This window comes from Pogona vitticeps, chromosome 1 (assembly GCF_051106095.1).
Source record: "Pogona vitticeps strain Pit_001003342236 chromosome 1, PviZW2.1, whole genome shotgun sequence".
In the NCBI taxonomy this organism is placed as follows: domain Eukaryota; kingdom Metazoa; phylum Chordata; class Lepidosauria; order Squamata; family Agamidae; genus Pogona; species Pogona vitticeps.
Window position 1 is genome coordinate 342,013,117 of NC_135783.1, and position 14,271 is coordinate 342,027,387.

At 40.8% G+C, this 14,271-nt stretch overlaps 1 protein-coding gene and 1 long non-coding RNA gene across 2 annotated transcripts in view; one reads left to right on the forward strand and one right to left on the reverse strand.

Moving 5' to 3' along the window:
• LOC110083574 (60 kDa lysophospholipase) overlaps nucleotides 1-14,271 on the forward strand; it is an 87,442-nt gene that overhangs the window by 964 nt on the left and 72,207 nt on the right. The window lies entirely within an intron of this gene.
• On the reverse strand, nucleotides 8,448-11,764 carry LOC144586109 (uncharacterized). The gene is made up of 2 exons (XR_013540847.1): nucleotides 9,362-11,764; nucleotides 8,448-8,842 (listed from the first exon to the last, which is right to left on the reverse strand). It is a non-coding gene; the product is annotated as an uncharacterized LOC144586109 (long non-coding RNA).

The window sequence follows — 14,271 nt, forward strand, 5'->3', positions numbered from 1 at the left end:
TAAATAACTGTTCGCATCCTGCCATACTTGCAATCCCACTGAAAGAAAAGATTAAAAGAATGTTTTGCCCTTCCTTTTCATTGTTAGGTAAGGTAGGGATGCTAATCTATATTGATAAAAATGGAAAGAGGGATTCCATTTGTTTTGTGTGCCATCAAGTTGCAGGTGACATACCGGCACTCTTAATAACATTTTTAAATACTGTGAGATATTTAAGGAGTGTTTTTTTTAAAAAATGCGCTAGTGGGGATTCAAATCCAGATCTTAGTCCAGCACTCTATCCACTGCACCACACTGACTCTTGAAGGGATATGGTTGTTCCGTACAGAACATCACATTGTTTTCTTGTTTTACTTAGAAGAAGAGTAAAAGCTTCCCTAGAAGAGACACTGATCCTACATTTAGAATTAGTGCATCCTGAAAAAGAAAATATGTTTATTTTAACAAGAGTTTACATCAGTCCTTAGCACAATAGCTTGTTTTGTTTTTCTGACTGGTCCTCGCAAACTACGTTTGCATTCTGAATTCTGTATACAGAATGAGTGGGAAATATTTACTCTTCAGACACTTTTTAACCATCCTGATCAATTTGTGTAAATGTGATTTTGAAAGTACATCTTTTGTAAGACAAAAGGAACACTTTTATCTAAGGGTTCATACCTACAATAACATCCAAATATAATGTAATATAAAGGTAACATTTCTTCATGCTTAAGCAGCTACAAATCCAGAAGCAATGTGTAGAACCCGTGTTTAAGACTAAAATAATCATGATGTTATGAGTTCCATTATAAACTCTTACCTTTTTCCTACACAGGTAAAAGCAATCAAATGTAATTTTTTTTCAGAATCAGAGTGAGGCTCTGGTAGTAGGGAAGATTGCCCATCCACATCAACCACTTGACCTTTTCTGCTTTTTAATCTTACCCACTCTTGCAGTTCACTCAATATTGTGGAGCAAAAAGCAGCATCCTGGGCAAAGTGGGGGAAATCAAGAGCAAGAAAATGGCGAAGGGGAGGAAGCTTTATGTTTCCAGCTGAATCCAATATAGAAAGATGCATGGTTATAACTGCTTTTCCCCTGGACTGGAAAACCTTAATTTTCTCAATGTTCTTATTCTTGACTTACAGTGTTTGAAAACATGAAAGTGCAATCATGCATAACTGTTGGCTATATTTAAGGCTATTAATGTTTCTAAATGTGGAGCTGAAATTGGCTTTGTCTGGAACTGCTAAAATAACTATAGTTTAATGGTCACTTGGTGGGAAAATACATAAAATGAAAGTTGGAAATTGAAATGCGTGGAAATTATAGTGCACAAAACAAGGTTCTCCTTTTATGTGCAAAATGGAGAACTATGGTTTAATGTTACTTTTCTTGCCAGGATTTAAAACCATGTTGAAACTGTACTGTTCTGGTTAGAAAACTGACATTAAACTATAGCTCCTTATTTTGGAGATAGTGGGGAATTGCATGCTGATCTGGGATCAACATGATAGGAAAGGAAGTGGTCTGTCACAGGTCTTTGTCTTGATCAGACAGGATATCAGCACCAAAAGAAATGCTAGGGAAAAGTTTAGGGTTCTGGAAAGACAAGTAAAGTTATGGAACATTTAGTTTCCAGTTTCTTCTTTATGGTTTCTGTGGATCGCACTATTGAGTTTGCAACTGTGCAGAGCCAGTCTTCTGAATCTTCCAGAGCTGAGCTCCCTCCCTCTATCATTTTGCCTGGACCCCTGCCCATCCCCTTCATCACACATGAATAGCACCCCCTAGCAGACTGCCTTCAGTTCCTTTCTGTTTGCCAGACTGGTCACAGGCCATAATATTTGCTGCACTACCATGTGTTTATGTGTTCACCTTCCTTTCTCCCTCCTTATTCTATTCTGTCCTCATATTCTCCTTTTATTTCTCCTGGGTTGTTCTCTCAGTTTGTTCTTTAGTTATCTAGTGTATTTTCTCTCTCTACCCTGCAGCGGGTCTTGCCATATGGCTTCTGAAACTCTCTTTTTAAGGTATCCTTCATGTGGTGGCAGTATCGCACTCCCCCCCCCCAAAAAAGATTGTCACACTCACTGCCTTTTTTTGCCTCAGAAAGGTCCTTATCTTTCAGCTTTGCCCAACTGGCAAGAACTTTATGTTCACAAAACCAGCCTCTCCATACCACCTCCCTTATCCTCCCTAAGCATTCTGGACACCACACTTTAAGAAGGATGCCAACAAACTGGAGCAAGTTCAGAGGAGGCAACAAGGATGATCAAGTGGCTGGAAACCAAGCCCTGTGAGGAAAGAGTGAAAGAACTGGGCAGGATTAGCCTTGAGAAAAAAAGACTGAGGAGATATAGCATAGCATTTTCCAAATAATTGGAAGATAGTTATACAGAGGAGGGGCAGGATCTGTTCTCGATCATCCTAGAGTACAGGACACGTAACAATGGGCAATTTAAGGCTGAATATCGGGAAAAACATCTTAACTGCTAGAGCCATATGACAATGGAACCCATTACCTCAGAAGAGGAGGCATTCAAGCAAAAATTGAACAATCCTCTGTCAGATCTGCTTTGATTTGTATTCCTGCAGGGGGTTGGACTTGATGGCCTTATGGGCCCCATTCAACTCAATTATTCTATGATCCTGTGATCTTTGACTCTACTATTCAATACCTATATGCCTGCTGCTTACAAAAAACACAAACACAGTCAACAGATTTCCTGACTCCACAATTGATGGCATCTTCCTCTACTTCTGATGCTCTGTTGCAGCCTTCAAGTTTATCAGGCATGACCCTCTGGGCCTGACTTCTTGTCAAGATGCCAGATTTGGCAGGTTGGGCCTTTATTTTGTTTTTATTGCGGTGACACTCCTACCTCCGGTTCATCAGCTTTTATTTTCCAAATAGCGTGATCTAGAGAGACCACAAAGAAGAATGATAAGTTACCTTTGATGTAACTGTGGTTCTTTAAGTGGTCATCTGTGAAGCTACATGTTCCATCACCCTTCCCACAGTGTCTACCCTTTTCTGGTGGATTGCTAGGGTGCACTATTTATGTGCGGTGGAAAAGGTGGGTAGGGATTTTGCTAAAATAGTAGAGGGAGAGACTTCATCTCCGGAAGGTGCTGAAGTCTTGTTCTACACAGACACATTCCCAATAGTGTGACTCCACAGACCACCACTCGGGGAATCACAGGTTACACCAAAAGTAAGGAACTTGTCAAAAGCTAGGCAAATTGCTTAAAAATCCAGGCAGCACCCTGGATAGCTCTGTGTGGAGCCCAGACTAGAGGTTTATATGAACCGGTTGAAACGTAACATTTTGTTTTAAATCTAACTGTTGCTGCAGCTGTGATTTACATTTGTGTCTGAACTGGGTCTGATGAGAATAGTAGTGTGTGAAGATTTCCTGCATTCATAGGGAGCTGGGCTAGCAGGAATGTAGGCAAAAAGGAACCAGAAACCAGAGTCAAGGTGTGTGCTGCTCCTGTTCACAGAGAAAACAGTGGTGTCTGCAGATGTCTTAAACCAGTGATTCCCAACCTTGAGTCCTCAAATGTTCTACAACTTCCAGAAATCCTGGCCGACACAGCTAGTGATGAAGGCTTCTGGGAGTTTTAGTCCAGGAACATCTGGGGATTCATCGTTGAGAAGCACTATCTGAAACTGATAACTGTTCATTAAAATTACAGTTGTGCCCCGCTTAACGATTAACCCCATATTACGACGAATCCGCTTCACGACAATGTTTTTACGATCGCAATTGTAATTGCAAAATGATGTTTTAAATGGGGGATTTTTGCTGCGCGATGATCGGTTCCCTGTTTTGGGAACCGATTCTTCGCATTACAATGATCAAAACAGCTGATCGTCGGGTTTTCAAAATGGCCACTGGGTGCTCAAAATGGTTCCCTGCTGTGCTTAGGGACAGATTCCTCGCTATACAGGCACCAAAAATGGTCGCCGTATGGAGGATCTTCGCTGGACGGTGAGTTTTTAGCCCATTGGAATGCATTAACCGGGTTTTAATGCATTTCAATGGGTTTCTTATTTTCATTTTATGACGTTTTTGTTCTACAGCGATTTCGCTGGAACGAATTAATGTTGTTAAGCGAGGCACCACTTTATTTGTAATACAAAACAATATATGACTTTACAGCGGGATTTGACAACTATGGCCCCCAAATGTCTTTCTTCTATAGCTCCCATCAGTCCCCACCATGCTGCCAATGGTAAGAAATTATTCCAAAAGCCACAGTTGCCAACCTTTATTTGAAAGGAACATAATAATTTTTTATTTGGAGTCACATTGCTCATATTATGCTAATCTGGAATCTATAATTTATTGTAGAGTATCGGACATTTTATTCGGTTAGAACCTAAGTGTTGTTATTTAAGAGGCTTAAGTATGGAGATTTTTCACAGTCAGAGAACTACACAGCTGCGTTTTTCTTGTGCTGCTGTTGCTTTATTAAAATAACCCAGATTGAGCATTTAGGTAAATATGGAGAATACTGAATAAATTCTATGTAATGAATTATTATTCCATAAATTACTGTGATGGTGTAAATTTGGTTTTCACAGAATAAACAATATTATGTTTGGAGTTAGGAATTTCATGTACTTTGTAAAATTAATTTTGCATAAGGAACACTATTTAATGGCCCAAATTCAGTTACATACATTACACCTTTGTAAGGGCAGCAGCATCAGATTACAGCTTCTCATTGTTCCTAGGCTTTCACATTTCAAGCACAAGCAGTCTCACTGCATGTGAATTGACGGAAGCAGAAACTTTAATTTCCAGCAATCTCTCCCAGTCAGTAATGCCATCTTTTTAGAGCCAATGATATAAAATGATTTTTTAGAAACAATATCTATTTTGAAATCGTGATCACCCATCTACAGAAAAAGACAAAAGCCTATCTCACAGCCATAAATACTGCACTTCCAAGCCAACTACACCAGAGCATAGAGTGCTGTCCTCTGAAGATGCCGGCCACAGAGACTGGCGAAAGGAAGAACAACCTTCAGAACACGTCCAAAGAGCCCGAAAAACCCACAACAACCAATAGATCCCGGCCGGGAAAGCCTTCGCGAATATGTTGAAATCCTTTATGAGTTTTACATATACATTGCAAACATATATTGCACACATTTTTCTTATACAGTATTCACTTGTTTTTGCTTATTACATATTGGCAAAATCCAGCATCCTCTGGAATAAGTGGAAATCCCTATTGTTATCTAGGAAGCAGTTTGTGCCTTCTGTAATTTCAAGCAGAAGAAAACAGGATACTAGCAATTGTTTTTACATAGTGTGGCGACCTTCAAATATTTTAAATTAAAATACTGGTATACTGTTATCTGTTTTTTGAAATTAAAGCAAAAAACAACATCAACTAATTACTGATTTCTGACTGTGCCCCTTCCATTTAAGTATGGCCCCAAGGAGTCAGCCAATCTGAAAAAAGCAGCGTTTGCCCACCCCAAAGTCATCTACCTCTGAACTACATTGTATGCTTAACATGTATTTAGAACTAGTGCTCCCTCAAGTTATGAACATCTCTTTATCCCGACACATGCTTTTCCTCTCTATCTTGTACTTCAGTTATTTTATTTGTGATTGTACATTGGAAGGTAAACTTGGATTTAATTTGCAAGCTTGATCGCTCAGGCACCCTTCTCAGGTAATTTCATTTAATGTCTTTTCTGATGCTCACTAATGGAGGACACAACGTAGAAAGAGAGAATGTATAAGCCTGGTCAGGGTAAAATGATTTCTTATTTTAAAACAGGGATACACAAGATTCTTGACCCATAGGGATGTCCCTGTTGTTGGCTTGAGAACAATAGACATGTGACAGCCAAAGAGCGGGTCTGGACCACTGATGGCGCTCAAGATACTGTTGAATTCCACTTTACATCAACCTCTTCCAGCCCAGCTAAGGCTGTATACTGAAGTAGTAGTTCATGAAAACCAATGGCATTGGGAATCTTCTTAGTTGAAGAGAAGGTGATGGGAAGATGGTGCTCAAAATTGGGCAAGGGACAAAATGCAGCTGTGGAATGTGTGTTGCCCACCCCTTTTTTAAAAGCATATATATATATACATATATATATACATATATATATATATATATATATATATATATATATATATATATATATATATATATATATATATATATATATACATATACATATACATATACATATACATATACATATATATATATATACATATACATATATATACATATACATATACATATATATATATATACATATACATATATATACATATACATATACATATATATAAAAGCCCACACAACTGTTACTACAGGTTTCTCATCAGTTTGCCATGGGCTGGCAATACACTTTAGAACAAGACTTCAAGAATAGTGTTTCAGATGAAGGGCAGGCAAAGTTAAAATATATATACACACACACATATATATAAAAGCCCACACAACTGTTACTACAGGTTTCTCATCAGTTTGCCATGGGCTGGCAATATACTTTAGAACAAGACTTCAAGAATAGTGTTTCAGATGAAGGGCAGACAAAGTTAAAATTCTTTTGCTTTGATCAATCTGAGATTAAATTCTTAACAAGCAAGCAGTGTATTCTGAAGACATTTTCTGTGGTTACTTATTAATATCTGATTATAGCTGTAGCAATATTTATGGACTACAGTTGATTGTATCAGATGTGTGGAGTGTTTCTCAAGTTACCAATAGACATTCACATGGTTGGAGACTAGGATTGTAGCCAATGAGATCAGAGGCAAATTAAAAGTAGGAAGTTGAGTTAGTGAAACTTTCCTTAAGAGGCATTCATAAAGCAGTTGTTGTGTGATAGGAATAGCAGGATAGTGCTGAGCTGAATATGAACAGGGTAATAATGTCGTATGATTGAAAACAACCACAACAATATGCTCAGGTTCAACTTTCAGGTCCTTAGCTATAGTAGCTGGTTCATGATATCTATCACCCACACTTGTTTCTGCTGGTGTCTTTACTTAACGATTTTACTATTATTTTTGGGTGTGGTGGATAGCATTACATTCTTCATGGCTGAGAGTGTGTCATAAAGTATGGTATTTACTGGTTACCTGAGTTCAGAGTGGTAACAACACTGACTATAAAATGATCTATAGTTTTATGGCTGCTGGAATGGATTACACAGGATTCTTCTTCCTGTATTGTTGAGAGGATGTTCATTGGCTGTCAGTGTACAGGGACACTGGCATTTGATTGTTAATCCATGAATTAGTGTCAAGATGGAAGTATTCCTCTGAGCTATACCCAGCAGGGGATAAAAAATATCGAACTGTATCATGCCATTCTCCGACCTGGGAGCAGCCACAGAAAAGGCCTTCTCTCATGTTCAAACATACTTGTGTAGGTGGTGTAGCTGAGAGAAGGGCTTCCCTTGCAGATCTTCAGAGCTGAGAAGGCTCATATAGGAAGATACGGTCCTTCTGATAGCCCGGATTCAAACCATATAGGGTTTTACAGGTCATAACGAGCACTTTGAACTGCACCCAGAAATGGAGCAATAGCCAGTGAAGCAGCTGTAACAGGGGAGTGACATGCTTTCCATAACTGACCCATGTCCACAGCCTGACTGCAGCATTTTGAATCAGTTGAAGTTCCTGAACCATCTTCAGAGGTAGCCTATCATGCTGTAGTACAAAAGGGAATGCAGGTCACTACATTAATTCATACAAAAGAGCAATCTTCTCTTCTTAATGCGAAAAGTTACAACGTTCCATAAGTTAGCATGGGAGTGTGGCAAGAGAGCATTAAGACTTGTTGTTATTGATGCAATTAATAAATGGGAAACAAATGCATACATTCTGTTCTAGTGGTTGTAATTCGCCTAAAATACAATCATTGCCTCTCCAAAATTTTCCCTCTGATAACATCATGAATCTACCCACGACATTCTCAGGAACCTCCCAGGATCCACAACCTGATGTTGACCTTCCCAAACAACTGGACATTTCCGATTGTAATTTTATAGCTACCAACCCTTCCAAGCCCTCTTCCGTTATCCCGCTATCCCCAATTTGTTTAATCAAACGTAGTGTAACACCCGACGCTTTTCTCCTGGTTGATGCTCTTACTCAAGACCCTCCCCCTTTAAAGTTTGATTTCGTCAATCCCAAACTTACATTTAATAGCACAAAACCCTGTAGGGATTCAAATTGTTCTTCCTCTTTAGGTATTTGTCATACTATGCCCTTAAGTTCCTTACCACAATCTAGCCCCAGCCCACCCCAGATAACTTCCCCTCGCCTCCAATCTGCTTGTTCCCCCCCCTTTCCCATTCCATCCACCCCTAATCCTAGATTTCCAGCCTCTTCATGACTGGATGATACTTCTCAGTTGCCCCCTAATTCCCCTTTTCATATTAAATTCCTCTCCTGGAATATTTCTGGGTGGCAGAGAAAAGCCTTAGATAAGGATTTAACCAGTTTTCTATCCGGCTATGATATTATTATTCTTCAAGAAACCTGGTCATTAACACCTCCGTTTATTCCGGGTTTCTCTACGTTTCATATACCCGCTATTAAACTTAACCCTAAGGGTCGCCCTGCAGCTGGACTATGTTGTCTTTTTCAATCCTCTTCCTTGTTTACACTATCTTCTATCCCTTCCCATTCCAATTATATTCAGATTCTGTTATTGCAGTGTAACAAATTTACTATTTTACTTTTCAATTTATACATACCGCCTTCTGCTCCTTCCCCGAATAATTACTGGACCGAGATTGAGAATCTTGCAAATCTCCATTTAAGGACTCACTCCACAGCTTCTGTTCTTCTTATGGGTGATCTAAATACCAGAATAGGACCTAATAACATCAAACTGGCTAGCCATTTGAAGTGGGATCTTGAAACATCAACCCCTCCTTGGTTCAACCTTGCAAGATCCTCTAAAGACCATTCTATCAATGCTTATGCTGCTTTGTTAGCCAACCTTAGTCTCAGTCTCCAAGTTGTTATATTAAATGGAACTGTGGGGAGAGACATTCCTGGGGGTTATACTCATTTTTCTGTCAAGGGCCCCAGTGTAATCGATTATGCCCTTGCCTCCCCTATTCTCCTTCCATTGATATCTGATTTCTTTGTTGAAACACGAACTGACAGTGACCACCTGCCTCTTCGACTATCCTTAAATCTCCCAGTCCGTCCCCCTCCTATTACTCCCCCCCCTCTCAGCCCCACACCACGCCTTAAATGGTCCCCTCAAACTGACACTGACTTTTTATCATGGTCACAATTGCCAGAGACTATTGACCTTATTAATACTATAGGTTCAACCAACTCTACCCCCCAGGCTATAGACACTTACGACTGTCTCTTGGCCTCCTTGGTTCAAGCTCTTAGTAGGCCTTATCGGTCTTCTTCCCACAATCGAGCTAATTCTTGGTTTGACTCCGATTGTTGGCTGGCAAAGAAACAGGTCAGATCCCTTTTTCATTCTATTCGAGCCTACCCTTCCCCTAATGCTCTTAAAATTTACTTCGAAGCCAGAAGGTCTTGTACCACCCTTCTGGATATGAAACAACATCTACACGCCCAACGCAAATGGTCCAATCTGCTGCAAGCCATTCTTTCTCGGAATTTTAAGGTTTTTTGGTCCCTTGTTTCCCGTACAAACTTATCTTATGCTCTCTCTCCGTACTCTCCAATACCCTCTGATTCTTGGGTTACCCATTTTTCAAAAATCTTCTCCTCCTCGTGCTCTCCCCATTATTCTATCAATCCCTCTCAAAACTTCCCAGATTGGCCCCCGGTTACCTCCGATGAGGTACTAGAGTTAATTTCCACCCTTAAACCTGGCAAATCCCCAGGGCCTGATCATGTTATCTCAGAGATTCTGTCTAACAATCCTCTTTGGTGGTCCCATCTGCTTGCCAAATTATTTACCATAGTAAATCACTCCGGTGTATTTCCGGACTCTTGGCTATCTTCTATTCTGATACCAATCTTCAAAAAGGGCGACCCTTCTCTTCCTAGTAACTATCGCCCAATCAGCCTATTGTCTCATATAGGCAAACTTTATTCTAAATTTCTCTTATCAAAACTATCAGCTTGGGCCTCTTCTAAAAACCTCCCTGGGAAGGAACAGATAGGCTTCCGCTCTGAAGCCTCGACTCTGGATCATGTTCTGCTTTTGTATCACCTTGCCGAAAAATACTCAATTTATCACAAAGCTAGACTTTTTGCCGCCTTCGTTGATCTACGAGGAGCCTTTGATTCAGTTAATAGGAATTTACTGTGGGATAAACTTAACAACTGGGGTATTGAACCCCGACTGCTTTTTTTGCTTAGGCGTCTCCACTCCTCCAATATATGTCAGATTCGGCTGCCAAACTCCTATGAGCTCTCTGACAAATTATTAGTTGACAAAGGTGTTCGGCAGGGATGTGTCTTAGCCCCACTACTTTTTAATTTATTTTTAGCGGACCTGCCTTCCTCTCTTTCTGCTTCTACTAATGCTGCACCCTCTCTTAATGGTTCCCCAATTTCTGTGCTTTTGTATGCGGACGACGCAGTCCTATTATCTCTAACAAAAGCTGGTCTCCGTCGTACCCTATCCAAATTTCAAACTTTTTGTTCAGCCAACGATCTGGTTATAAATGCTGACAAGACTAAAATAATTAACTTTTCCAACTCTGTATCACTATCTCCCTGGACAATCGGAGCACAAACCTTTCAGCAGGTTTTATCCTTTAAATATCTAGGTATCACTCTGCATCATAAACTCAGTTGGCGTCCCCACAAAAAATTGGTTCTATCTTCCTCTAGCCTCCATCTTAATGCCATCTCAAAATTTCACTACTCATCTGGCAATCAATTTGTGCCTGCAGCGTTGCTTATTTTTCGGACTAAATTGCTTTCCCACTTACTATATGGAGCTCCTATTTGGATTGAGGCCATAGATCACGATGTTGACACTTTGGCAGCCGCCTTCTTCAGGAAAATCTTAGGAGTCCCCAACATGATTCGTCTTTCAACTTTAGTTTTGGAATTGGGTACCCATCTCCCTTCTACCCTTGCTTGGTCCACCACATTTAAATATTGGCTTCGTTTACATTTAAACTCTAAGCCCAATTCCTTACTATACGATCTACTCAGAGACAATTTCCTTTCCAAGTGGCTGAAGTTGATTGAGATTAAACTTCAATCCCTTGATTTGAATTTAGAATCCCTAAATGATTTAGGAATTCAACAGGCCCATGCTCTTATTAAATCTAAACTCTGGCAGCATGAGTTTGAGGTTCTTGCAGCCAAACTGAATCCTACCTGTTCCCCGCTTTCTTTTGGTCTTTTCCCTTCACTTGGTTATCATCCAAATTATTTTTCCTCACTTATCAACCCCAGGTTAAGAAGAGCATTTATGTTAGCCCGATTTAACATTTTTCCCTCAGCGAACCATACCGGTCGATTTGCAAATATTCCTAAAGAGGATCGATTATGCCTGTTCTGCCATTTGGTTCCGGATACACTTGACCATATATTGTTTTTCTGCTCAGTTCATTTTTCCATTCGTAAGGCACTACTAGAACCCTGGTTATCTTCCCTGCCGAACACCCCTGAGATTTTCCTGAATGATTCTTCCTCCCGTATCACTGAAGCTGTCGCTATTTTTCTGCTTGAGATTCTTAAATTAACTTCCAAATTATAACCCGTTGTGTTTATTGTTAGTAATCCCAGCTGTATTTATGCCAATAAAGGTTTGGAGAAAGTAAGTGGTTGTAGAAGGGGTAGCCGTGTTAGTCTGTGCAAGCATTATAAGTGAAAACAAAATAAAAATAAAGAGCAAAAAAAGACAAAAAACATGTCGGCAGTTTAAAGACTAAATTTTGTATTTTTTAATGTGTCCACAAAAGGTGGCATTAAAAAATATCTAAGTTAGCCATTAAAGTGCCACCGTGTTTTTGTCTTTTTCTACTCTTTATTTTTATTTTATTTTCACTGATGACATTTTATTCTGTATTTGATTTCTTTTCTTAAATTCGATGTTTGCTGAGTTATTTTTTCTGTGATTATGAAAGTTTGGATTCCAATTTTTTGAGGAACACAGTATATGATCCTTTCCCAGCTCACACTAGTTCCATACATGCAGCTGAATAATGAAGATAATGAAATGTTTATGCTGTAAAGTAGTGTTCCCCAACGTTTTTCGGACCGCGGATCGGTTCGGGGGTGCTGGCTCCCTGCGTGGACCGGTTGGGGGGTGGGGGCACCCCTGCGCTCACGGGTGGGCATGTCACGCTTGTGCACATGTGTGACAGGCCCCTTGCACTCATGCGTGAAACACCCGCCTCTTTGCCGAGCCCGGTCTTGAGCGGAGGGGAGGCGGCTTCACCACCTTGATCAAAGAGATCTGGCGGCGGTGGTCATGAGCCTGGACTCCCTGCCTTCCCTGCAACCAGCGGCAGCTCAGCTCCTCGTGGCTGGGGGTCAGGTAGTGTGGGAGGGAGCAGCGGCTGCCGCCAGGCAGCCACAAAGAGCTGAGCTGCCGCTGGTTGCAGGGAAGGCGAGGAGTCCAGGCTCGAGACTGCTGCCGCCAGATCTCTTTGATCAAGGTGGAAGGGGGTGCAGAGATTGAGGTAGCAGGCGGCGGAGGCCGGCCTGGCTGGTCTGCAGCACCCGCTGGTGCTCCAGGGCCGCCACCTTGGCGGCATACTCAGCCAAGAAGGCACGGAAGCCCTCGTCCGGGAAGGCCTGGCTCAGGCACTCTGCCCGTCAGCTTGAAGTCCTCCAGGGTTGAGCAGGCCGCCATGGTGAAGCCGCCTCCCGTCCGCTCAAGGCTGGGCTCGTCCAAGAGGTGGGTGTGTCACGCATGAGCATGAGGGGGCATGTCACACTCGCACACATGCACACAAGCTCAAAATGCTCACCAGCAAGCGCGACACGCCCCCCCGTGTGGGTGGGCAGGGGGACGCTGATCCCTGTTCGCGGCCCAGTCCAAGGCAGCCCACGGACCGGCACCGGGCTGTGGACCGGCGGTTAGGGACCCCTGCTGTAAAGTCTGATTAGTGTCTATGAACAGACCTAGTGCTGGACAAATAGTGATCTTTTCTATTTGCTAAATACATTTTCCCAAAAAGAGCAGACAACCAGGCAAAGCCATGACGCATACCCATGTAAGCCAAACCCTGTACACGACATCCAACAAAGGGGACATCTGTTCCTTGTAAATGTAACTTAGTTTGGTGGAGTTGAATACCAAAATTGTTCACATATAGAAAACATACAGATTTTATCAGTGCCCTGCACCACAGAACATTGGCATTATTAATGGTAGAATCCCTTTCCCATACATGTTTAACTCCCAACATATTAATGTACAATAAATCTATACTGATGGAATAAATCTTAGAAGTACTCTGTTCAGTGTCGCACTAAGCCAGCATAATTAGATTTTCAAAAAGGGGTGAGAGAACAGACAATCTGAATGTCAACTCACAAATAGGAAATAAGATGTATTATTTGATTAGTTTGGATTCATTATTTAAATCTGAATTAGAATTACAAACAAAAAATACAATACAATAACATGTATTCCACTGATCTGCAAGCATGATTATAGGTATGTTCATGCAGAAGAATTTCAAGATCTCATATCATGATAGTATGAAAGCCTGAGAGTGTGGCTGGAAATATTTAGAAATATATCTTGTGCTGTTCCAAATGGGATACAATGGAAATGTTGGTCTAAATGGTTGCAATCATTCTAAGGGGACCTCTGAAACTGAGGTCACAGCAATGGTGCAGTTAAAGTCTTTGATGAACACATGCTGAATGCAGTGGAATAATACACATATAAATACTTCTCTAAGGAGACAAAAGAACTGAGCCATCTACACTGTTACATTGAAAAACAATGGATACCCAGGCATCTTCTTTCCAAAGAAAGAAGGAAATTTTCTGCAAGCCAAGCCTCTGGTGTGCTCATTATGAATTGAAGTGACCTCTTGAGGTCTGTCTGCTTCTATGTTTGTTGTAGTTTATTGCAATAGCATTCTATGACCATGAACATCTACCACCATTTCATTATAGAGTCTTTATAAACAAAGTCAACTTGTCTTCAGGAATTCAGTATTTTCTTTCCTACATCTGAGTCTCTTTTATTGATGAGGAGCCTTCAGAAGCGACAGTTGCAAAGTGATCACCTTTTTATAAGAAATTAATAAAGATATCATGTTACTTTGGAAATAGATTCCACTGTAGTGTACTTTCTGAAGTATA